The following is a 9,569-nucleotide window of genomic DNA, read 5'->3' as shown; positions in this document are numbered from 1 at the left end:
AATGGTGTTATTTTTGTACTGAATGGTGTTGTTTTTGTACTGAATGGTTTTTTTTATCTACTGCTGAATGGTGTTATTTTTGTGCTGAATGGTGTTATTTTTGTGCTGAATGGTGTTATTTTTATACTGAATGGTGTTATTTTTGTACTGAATGGTGTTTTTTTTATTTACTGCTGAATGGTGTTATTTTTGTGCTGAATGGTGTTATATTTTCTGAATTGTGTTATATTTAAAACACCACGTATGAACATGCTCTGAATGGTGTTATATTTATGGACGGTTATAAGTCCTAAAATCCAGGTTTTTCTCTCTCCAAATCCTTAAATCAAGGATTACCGTATTTGAATTTGTTAATGCATTTACAATCCTACCCTTTTCAATTAATTTTAATCTAATGGTTGAGATTCTTTCTTACCTTTCTCACACTTTTGGTCTTTTTTACAATAACTCCACCCTATATATATATATATATATATATATATATATATATATATATATATAGGGTAAGGTTCATGCGAGAACCACCTTTATTGCGAGAACCAATGTGAACACAACCTAAAATAGCTAAAAAAAACCTAACCCCCACCCCCACCCCAAAAAAAAAAAAAAACTTAAACCCCCCCCCCCCCCTCAAGCTAAATGCTAAAAACTAAAACTCTCAAAAAACCTAAAAAAACACCTAACCCCCCCCCTCCCCAAGTTAAAATGCTAAAAACTAAACTCCCAAAAAACCTAAAAAATAAAAAAAATTCAAAAAAACACAAAAAAAAAATTTTTTAATATTTTTTAAGTTAAAATCGCTACTTCTAGTAGCAAAAAAAAAAAAAAAATTTTGGCTACTAAAAGTAACGATTTTTTTTATAAAAAAATTTTGTGTTTTTTAGGTATTTTTGTTTGTGTTCACATTGGTTCTCGCGGTTCTCAAAATAAAGGGTGGTCCCTAACAGATCCTTGTACTATATATGTGTGTGTGTCTATATATATATATATATATATATATATATATATATATATATATATATATATATATATATATATATATATATATATATATATATATATATATAGTGTGAGGTTTATTAGGGAACACTAAAAAAGTCGGGAACCGGGGAACACTCTTAAAAATTTAACTTAACATAAAATTAATTTTTTAAACATCTTTTTCGGCGCTTCTCCTTATATATACTTGTAGAAGTATTTTTAATAAAAAAAACAAAAAACTAAAAATATTTAAAAAAACAATTAAAAATATGCTAAAAATTATATTTTTTTAGAAATTTTTTTTTATTCGACTAGTTTCTCCTCCTTTTTATAAAGAAAAGCACTGAAATTTTTTTAAAAAAATTGATTTTTAACATGTTAAGTTAGTTCTATAAAATATAACTGTTTTTTAAACATTTTTTTTATATTTTTAGTTTTTGATTTTTTTATCAAAAAAGTTTCTACTTGTATTTATAAGAAAAAGCGTCGAAAAAAATTTAGAAAATTTTTTTTTAACATGTTAAGTATAATTTTTAAGAGTGTTCCCCGTTCCCCACTTTTTTAGTGTTCCCCAATGAACCCTCCCCTATATCTATACTATATTATAATGCATGAGGCAAGGGCATTTTAAGATACCCAAAAAATAAGAACTTTTCCCCCCCTTTATTTATAGAAAAACCCCTAAAATGAGGGTACTTTGGTCTTTTAAACACTATTTATTTTTTAGCCCCTAAACTTATTACACTTAAATCCCTAAGGTTTAAACAAAATTATAGATAATTAGTTACAATTCACCCCTCCATAACAAACTTAGAATTTTTTTACTTATTCTTGACATATCTTATAAACTATAATGTTTAAAAAAAATCCAAAGATAGCATGTCGACCTACACATTTTTGTCGACGTTTCGGTAGTTGTCTTGTTTAATATCGACGCACCGATTAAAAGGTACAAGTAGATAATGCTTTAATGTACAAGTGATTAAAGAAGAAAATAACAACTAATCTACAATATATTATAATGCATGAAAGAATGACATTTTAAGATACTCAGAAAATAAGAAAGTTTTCTCTCTTAATTTATAAGATAGACCCTAAAATAAGGGTAAATTAGTCTTTTAAATACTAATTATATTTTAACTCCCTCACGTTAATTACATTTTAGTCCTTTATCTTTGACCAACCAAATCTTAAATAAATTTTATAGTAGTTACATTTTCCTCTTTAAATGGGCTAAAGGTACAAATGTTAAAGTGTAATATACAACTAAATACAGCAAAGAAACTTTCAAAAGGTTGACCAGGTATTATGAAGCTCTGATTTTAAATTTTGAATTCCCCAATATAGCACCTGCCGCTTTTATCTTCTACTCACCTACCCTGAGGTTTTCTTCATTCTACACAAATACAGAGATCAGAGATCGATACAGAAATAGAGCTGGTCAACATCTTCCTGTTAGTAAAAAACCACTGCCATCACAATTTTGGGGGTCATAATCTTTTCAAAACCATTCATGTCTCTCTCTCTCTCTCTTTCACCTCGACGATACAAATCGAGATCTAGGAGGCAATCAGGTATCAAATACAAAACTATCATTCGATCTCATCACCACAATTTAAAATCTCACTTTCATATCAAATCTTACACATAAAATCATCACAGAATAACAATCTCATTCAGTTGCTACCTGATTCGTCTGATTCTTTCTCATCAGGTTCGGTTTTTGTGATTTCAAGTCATCAATTGTGATGGTGTTTAATTATTCGTAGTGTTGTAAGAGTGATTCGATTTGGTTATTTTTAATCTGTGATTATTTGTGCATACGGCTGATTAATTTTGAAGTAGACGAAGTTTAACATAGATCTAGGTTTTTGCATCTTAAGATCTATTTAGGTGAATCTATCTATTTAGTATATTCAGATTGCGTGTTTGTTACTATGTCGCTGGTTGTAATATCATTAAAATACAACAAATTTGTGGGAAAATCCCATACACGATACGTAAGAGTTTCATTTAGTATTCTTTTGTTGATGTACTGATTCGAGTGGTGTAAATACAAACATAAAAAGTACAAAAAATAATATTTTTTAATGATTCCGAGTTTGTGATAAAATACAAACAATATTATTTTTTAATGATTCCGAGTTTATGTGATGTATTTCTAAGAGGTATAATTTCTTTTGTTGATGTACTTATTTGAGTGATGTGCCATAATTTCTCGGTTGCGGATTTTGTTTTAAACTTTATTACTCATTACATTAAATAAATCTTTTGGCTAACACTATCTATGTTTTTGATGATATTTACATTTAACAGATCAATGTTTCAAATTTAGCCGTTGTTGGTGCATTTATGACTAAACCGGAAGCTGGGTCTCCTGTCACCAAGGTATTTTATTTCCTCTTATAGAGAAATTTTACAGTTTTCAGCATGACATTACTAAAGTGTAAATTCTACATGTTAGTCTGATTACGATAGGCGGAAATTATCAACAGATCCCTTCATAGAAAGGAAAATGGAGTTTTTGATTGAAAGCATGGATGATCTCTCAATGGAACATTAAAAGGTTGGTTTCTTCTTAGCTGGTGGTTTTGCTTCACATATATGTCATATTAGTCATAAAATTTGTAATTTTTTTGTTTCAGTTCTATTTTTTCTGTCACGTCAACAAGCCCAGCAGCAAACATGGCTTCAAAAGTGAAGGTACCTGCATTTGATGTTTGATAATGTTACTGTGGATACTTACAGCTAAGAATTGGATCTTTAAGCACATGTGGAATGCATTCTTATCATCTTAATTCACCTTTTACGTGGATCACCTATTTATTATTGTTTCGCTTCTTGTATATGTTTAATAGGGCTGAAATAATGGCCCATGTTAAGCATAGAAGTTGGGGGGTATTGGTACTGGAGATATTAGAAGTGCTAATTTACGTTGGTAGCAAAATGGATGTGGAAATTTAAAGACAGGCCTATGACTTTATGGGTTAAGGTGGTGGTTCCGATCAATGGTAGTTCAAGAGTGGTTGGGCAATTCCCCCTGAAAAAAACGGTATTTGTGAGATGTGGAAAGACATTTGCTCTGTTGAGAAAGAGTTTTATGCTTTAAGCCTTCCAATTGGCGACGGGGGTAAAACTATGTTTTGGATGGATAACTGGGTCGAGGGCGGTCCCTTGTGGAGGAGATTCCCGGCGGTTTTTGCACGCGTTAAAAATAAAGAGGTTTTGGTTTCTTAGTGCAGAACGATATTGGGTGAGGAATGGGTCTGGTCTTAGGAATGGAAAACGAGTTCAGGTTCCGAAGCCTTCTGGTCACAGTTTGACACACTAGCAGCTTGTCTTGGGGCTGTGCAGATCAGAGACGGGGCAGACAGATGGACTTGGGGGTCTTAGTCTGATGTAAACTTCACGATGGCGGGTGTCTGAGCAGACGTTGTCAAAGCAGTGAACTTGGATCCAGCTGAGGGATGGGGATCGTGGAACAAGTGGGTGCCTGCAAAGCTGAATTTCTTTAGGTGGCGTGCCTTCGCTGACAGAACCCGGTCAAAACGACTCCGAGGCGAAGGGGCGTCACGCTTTCGGATACCCTTTGTCGCTTATGCAGGTTCAAAGAAGAAAGTGCGACCATATTTCTTGCCTCTTGCGTTCTCTCTCGCACTATTTGGTGGAATGTTATGGTCAGACCAGAATCCCTTTTCCCTCAGGTCAGTTTTATTTAAAGGGTGTGGGGTTTGTTTGATAAGCTCGTAGGGTAAAAGATGTGGAAGAAAGTAGTGGGCATGATCTTCTTAACAACGGTTTGAATATGGAAACCAGAAATGAGAAAGTGTTTCGCAACAAAAGGTTCAAGGTCTCGGAAGTGGTTGAAAGCATAAAGGAATACTCTTTTCTGTCGTTAGGGTGCAGGGCCTCTTTTAAATTGCTGGACTGGAGTAAATGGGGTGACTTAACGTAGGCGCTGTAAGACTAGAAGGTATGGTTTGGATGGGCTTGGAGGGGATGAGCCGCCACATAGGCGCCACGTAGGAGTGGCTTGGAGGGGATGGACCTAGGGGGGTGGGGGATGAACCCCTTTATGTATATATATGTATATATGTATAGGTATATGTGAGAGGAAAAGGAAGAAGGAGGCACGGCGGACCCGGCTGTGGGTCGCCGTTTGTGACGGAAGCCGGAAGAGGGGGGCGGTGTGGGGGTCCGGCGCCGGGCCAAGCCGGCCCCCATACCTTCTAGTCTAATATGATGTCCTCTTTTATGTTCTGTTTTGAACTGTATGTTTGTTCGGGTGCCCAACGGCTAGCTGCCCCAATGTTCTATTAATTTAATAGAATCTGGTTGTTCAAAAAAAAAAAAAACATTTCCTCTGCTGTGCAAGTTATTACACTATTTAATATACATTCATCAGTTCTTTTCTCATATAAGCTACCAACAAATCTATTTTTTTTTTTTTACTTTTGCTTGTTTGTGTACCAATAGCTCAAAGTCTCTTAGCAAGTATAGAAACAAGTTACAATCGCCAATAGTATCATCCTGTTCACCGTGTAAAACAAATAATGACCGGGTGTTAAAGTTAAAAAGCTTTAGGGTGTTTGAGTTATTCTCTAGCCAATAATATTATGTCATGTCAAGTCCCCATTCCACTCCTCATTTTGCACTCAATCACTAGGTATGGTTCAAACACCTTGAGAGTGGTAAAGAATTAAAAAAAAATTGTGATTGGTTGAAAGGGGTTGGGACCAACCATTAAACTCAATCAATCATAGTCAAACATTCGGTGAGTATACACCGAAACCCCTCACTCAATCAACTACTAGGGATGGTTCACCGATCGGTGAATCCAATCACTGAACCCACTCAATCAACCCATACCGTCCACCCTTAGAAAAACGAATCTTACCAGCCTTCTTAGCTTTCTTATGTTTGAATTTTTTTTTCTTCGTTTCACCTTAACTCCAAGGAGGTTGGGAGTTTTTTTTCTTTTCAGAAAATGGCAAAAGATATATCCATATACTATTGCCCTAACCACAAACATAAAATACTACCCATTGAATTTCATATCTTTTCTTTGCGATTAATATTCTCTTCTGCCACTTGACTTCTAATTTAAATATTTATTCATGAAGTGGTCTTACACTCCTACTTATAAAATTCATGACAGCATAACCTGAATAAATTTAATTACAAGGTGTACAAGTGTGTTTTAATAGTGATTATATGACTAAAAATAATCATCTGCAACAGACAGGGTGCAACATATAGTGTTTGAATAGCTTTTGTTGTTTAAAGCTGTAAGAATTGGTAATTAGTAATGTTTAAAAAGAGGTGATCACTTGTTGACAATTGTTGTCCCCGCCGCATCGCGCGGGTTTCCTACTAGTATATATATATAGGGGATCGCTAAAATGAAAACCACCTCTAGTTGTAAGAACCATAGGAACCACTTTCTAGCCTTTAGATCAACAAGATGGATGGATGAGATTAAAAGTAAAAAAATTAATATTAAATACATTTTATCTTATTATATCTTTAATATTTTAATCCAAAAGGGTAGTTTAGTAAAATAACACTTTTTTGTCTTTTTCTCTTTATTATTTTTTAATTACTTTTTTGTTTTATTATATTACTTTTTAGTTTTATTATATTTTTTTTATTTTTTAAAAAGATTTTTTTATTAAAAACATTTTCAAATTCAGATTTTTTTAACAAAAGACAATTTTTTTGCGCGCCGTTTTCACGCATCGTTTTTTAAATGGGTCGTTTTTTCACGCCGTTTTTTACGCTCGATTTTTTCAATCGTCGTTTTTTTTAACGCGCCGTTTTTTACGTCCCGTTTCAACGCGGCATTTTTTACATCCCGTTTTTTTTCGCGGCGTTTTTATGCGCCACATTCACGCCCCTTGTCTAGGCGCCGTTTTATCACATGGTTTTTTACGATTTACACTTACGTAGAAAAATGTTTACGTTTTATGTTTTACGTTTTACGTTAAAAAGTTTACGTTTTACGTTAAACTTTTTAAACTTTTTACGTTTTACGTTAAACTTTTTACTTTTTACGTTTTACGTAAAACTTTTTACGTTTTACATTTTACGAAAAACTTTTTACGTTTATTACGTTCTTACGTAAAACTTTTTACGTTTTACGTTTTACTTTAAAACTTTTTACGTTTTACGTAAAACTTTTTACGTTTTACGTTTTACTTTAAAACTTTTTACGTTTTACGTTTTAAGTGAAAACTTTTTACGTTTTACGTTTTACGTGAAAACTTTTTACGTTTTACATAAAACTTTTTACGTTTTACGTTAAAAAGTTTATGGGTTAACTTTTTTTTTACAAAAACTTCTTTACGCAAAAACGAACGCACCCAGAAATCGCAAACTCGGGAGATGTCTCAGATATATCGTTATCATCATCGACTAGGGGGGAAAATTAAAAACCAACAACATCAAAACAAAGTCTATCTCGAAAAAAAACGGGGTTTGGCTCAGATTAACGGATAATCAAAAGGCTGCAAAAGTGGGGTTGCAGGTTCAAAAAACCTACCCTCCGCCGACCTTGCCGCGCCATCGTCATCAAAGTCTACGATTTTTTTTTGCATCATCATCGCCGCCCAACCCAAAACAGATCAAAACCCGGGAGAATCAAAGAATACAAATGCATCATTCAAAACAACCTGCATCATTCAACAAACATTCAAACAAAATGCAACTCAGTTTTCCTGGATCCAAAAACACATCCAAACATTCAAAAAAATGCAACTCAGTTTTCCCAGATCCAAAATCACATCCAAACAACCTGCAAACAGCAAAGATTGGGTCCAAAAACACAAATAATCAAAAACCCAACTGAATTAAAACACAATTAATCAAAACCCAACTGAATCAAAAATGAACCCCTGCACATTTTTACTTGCATTTGATGAACCCAGTACCTGAGAAAATGTATACTGCCATCACACCACCTGCTGACGTCACTTGCCGGAGCCCCACCTGCTGCTGCGCTACCCATCCGTCACCGCCGCCGTCCCCTTTCTCTCCACCACTGCCACAGTCGCCGTCGGTGTTGAAGGTGGGGTTTGTACCCACCACCGTCTTTTGAACTACCAAACACCACTCACACACACCAACACCCACCCTTCGTCGGCTATAGGAACGACCACCACCATCCGGTGGTGGTGAGTGACGGCCTGCAGCGACCAGACAGAGAGAAGGAACGGAGAGAGAGAAACTCGATGAGAGAGAGAGAGAGAGAGGTGGCGGAGGAATTGTGCGGTGGTAGCAGCATCGTGGGGGACAGCCGGCAAGAAACCGACGTTGGCGATGGCGACGGTAATGGTGGTTTAAAGAGAGAGAAACAGGGGGGTGGGTTTTAAAATTGGATCGGTAATGGTGATTGAAAGAGTCTGCAACTTTTAAATAGAGAAAGAGAGAGGAGAGAGGAAGGATATGACATTTGGGGTAAATGACCAATATACCCTTATTGTTGGCAAAATTTGATTGGTGGAGAATGGTTCTTACAACTGGGGGTGGTTTTCATTTTAGTGGCTCCCTATATATATATATATATATATATATATATATATATATATATATATATAGGGTAGGGATCCTAAGAGAAGTCCACCCTATATGAGAAACTTGAGAAGCATTCTGGACCACACATTTTTCTAAGCTTTTCGTAACATACACATATGTATAGTTTAAAATTGACTATATACATATATGTATATTGAATTATACACATATGTATATAGTCAATTTTAAACTATACATATGTGTATATTACGAAAAGCTTAAAGAAAATGTGTGGTCCAGAATGCTTCTCAAGTTTCTCAATTAGCCTACTACTTCTCACATGATCCTTATCCTATATAGATGTGTATATATATATATATATATATATATATATATATATACTTGATGAGGGGTAAGATCAAATAAAAAGTTTATTTTGCCTAAGTAGAATGAGAAGAAATGTCAACATTTCATTTTCAAATCAATGGTTAATATGAAAATGTAGAAAAAAAAAGGAGTGTAAGGGTATATTTGTAAAATCATATTTATTGATTTTTTCTCTTCACATGCAAGAAGCATATTTCACCCTCATTTTTTAAACGTCTATAATTTTTTAATACAACATTTTTTTTCATAAAAATTTCACCATAAAATTGAGCCTCTTTTTATCTTTAATTTAAGTACCATATTGCTATATAAAATATGACAACTAAAAAAACACACAAAAATGTGTTGTATTTCTATGTTGTATAGCAATTTTTTGTACTGTATTTTTGTACTACATTTTTGTGCTAAATTTTTTTCTCTTAATTTTTTTTTGCTTAATTTTTTGTGCTAAATTTTATGTACTAGATTTTTTGTGCTGAATTTTTGTGTACTGTATTTTTTTACTAGGTTTTTTTTGTGCTATATTTTTTGTACTGGATTTTTTTGAGCTATATTTTTTGTGTAGATTTGTTTGTACTTGATTTTTTTATTGTACATTTAGAAAACAAAAAAAGGGTGTCACATGTCATTTTCACATTCTACTTATAAGTAGGCATGAGCAAATGGTATAAAATACCGATCCCATCCCG

General features: G+C 33.9%; 1 long non-coding RNA gene across 2 annotated transcripts; it reads left to right on the top strand.

The window, feature by feature from the left end:
- Positions 1 to 2,324: 2,324 nt before the first annotated feature.
- LOC110868288 lies at positions 2,325 to 5,399 on the top strand. Of its 2 annotated transcripts, XR_002552338.2 has the most exons (6): positions 2,325 to 2,555; positions 2,644 to 2,695; positions 3,298 to 3,369; positions 3,446 to 3,547; positions 3,627 to 3,684; positions 3,840 to 5,399. It is a non-coding gene; the product is annotated as an uncharacterized LOC110868288 (long non-coding RNA). The 2 variants fall into 2 exon arrangements; XR_002552339.2 differs by lacking the exon at positions 2,644 to 2,695.
- The last annotated feature ends 4,170 nt before the right edge of the window (positions 5,400 to 9,569 follow it).

The sequence above is a fragment of the Helianthus annuus genome, chromosome 7 (assembly GCF_002127325.2).
Source record: "Helianthus annuus cultivar XRQ/B chromosome 7, HanXRQr2.0-SUNRISE, whole genome shotgun sequence".
Taxonomy (NCBI): domain Eukaryota; kingdom Viridiplantae; phylum Streptophyta; class Magnoliopsida; order Asterales; family Asteraceae; genus Helianthus; species Helianthus annuus.
This window is presented reverse-complemented; position numbering and strand designations above follow the sequence as displayed.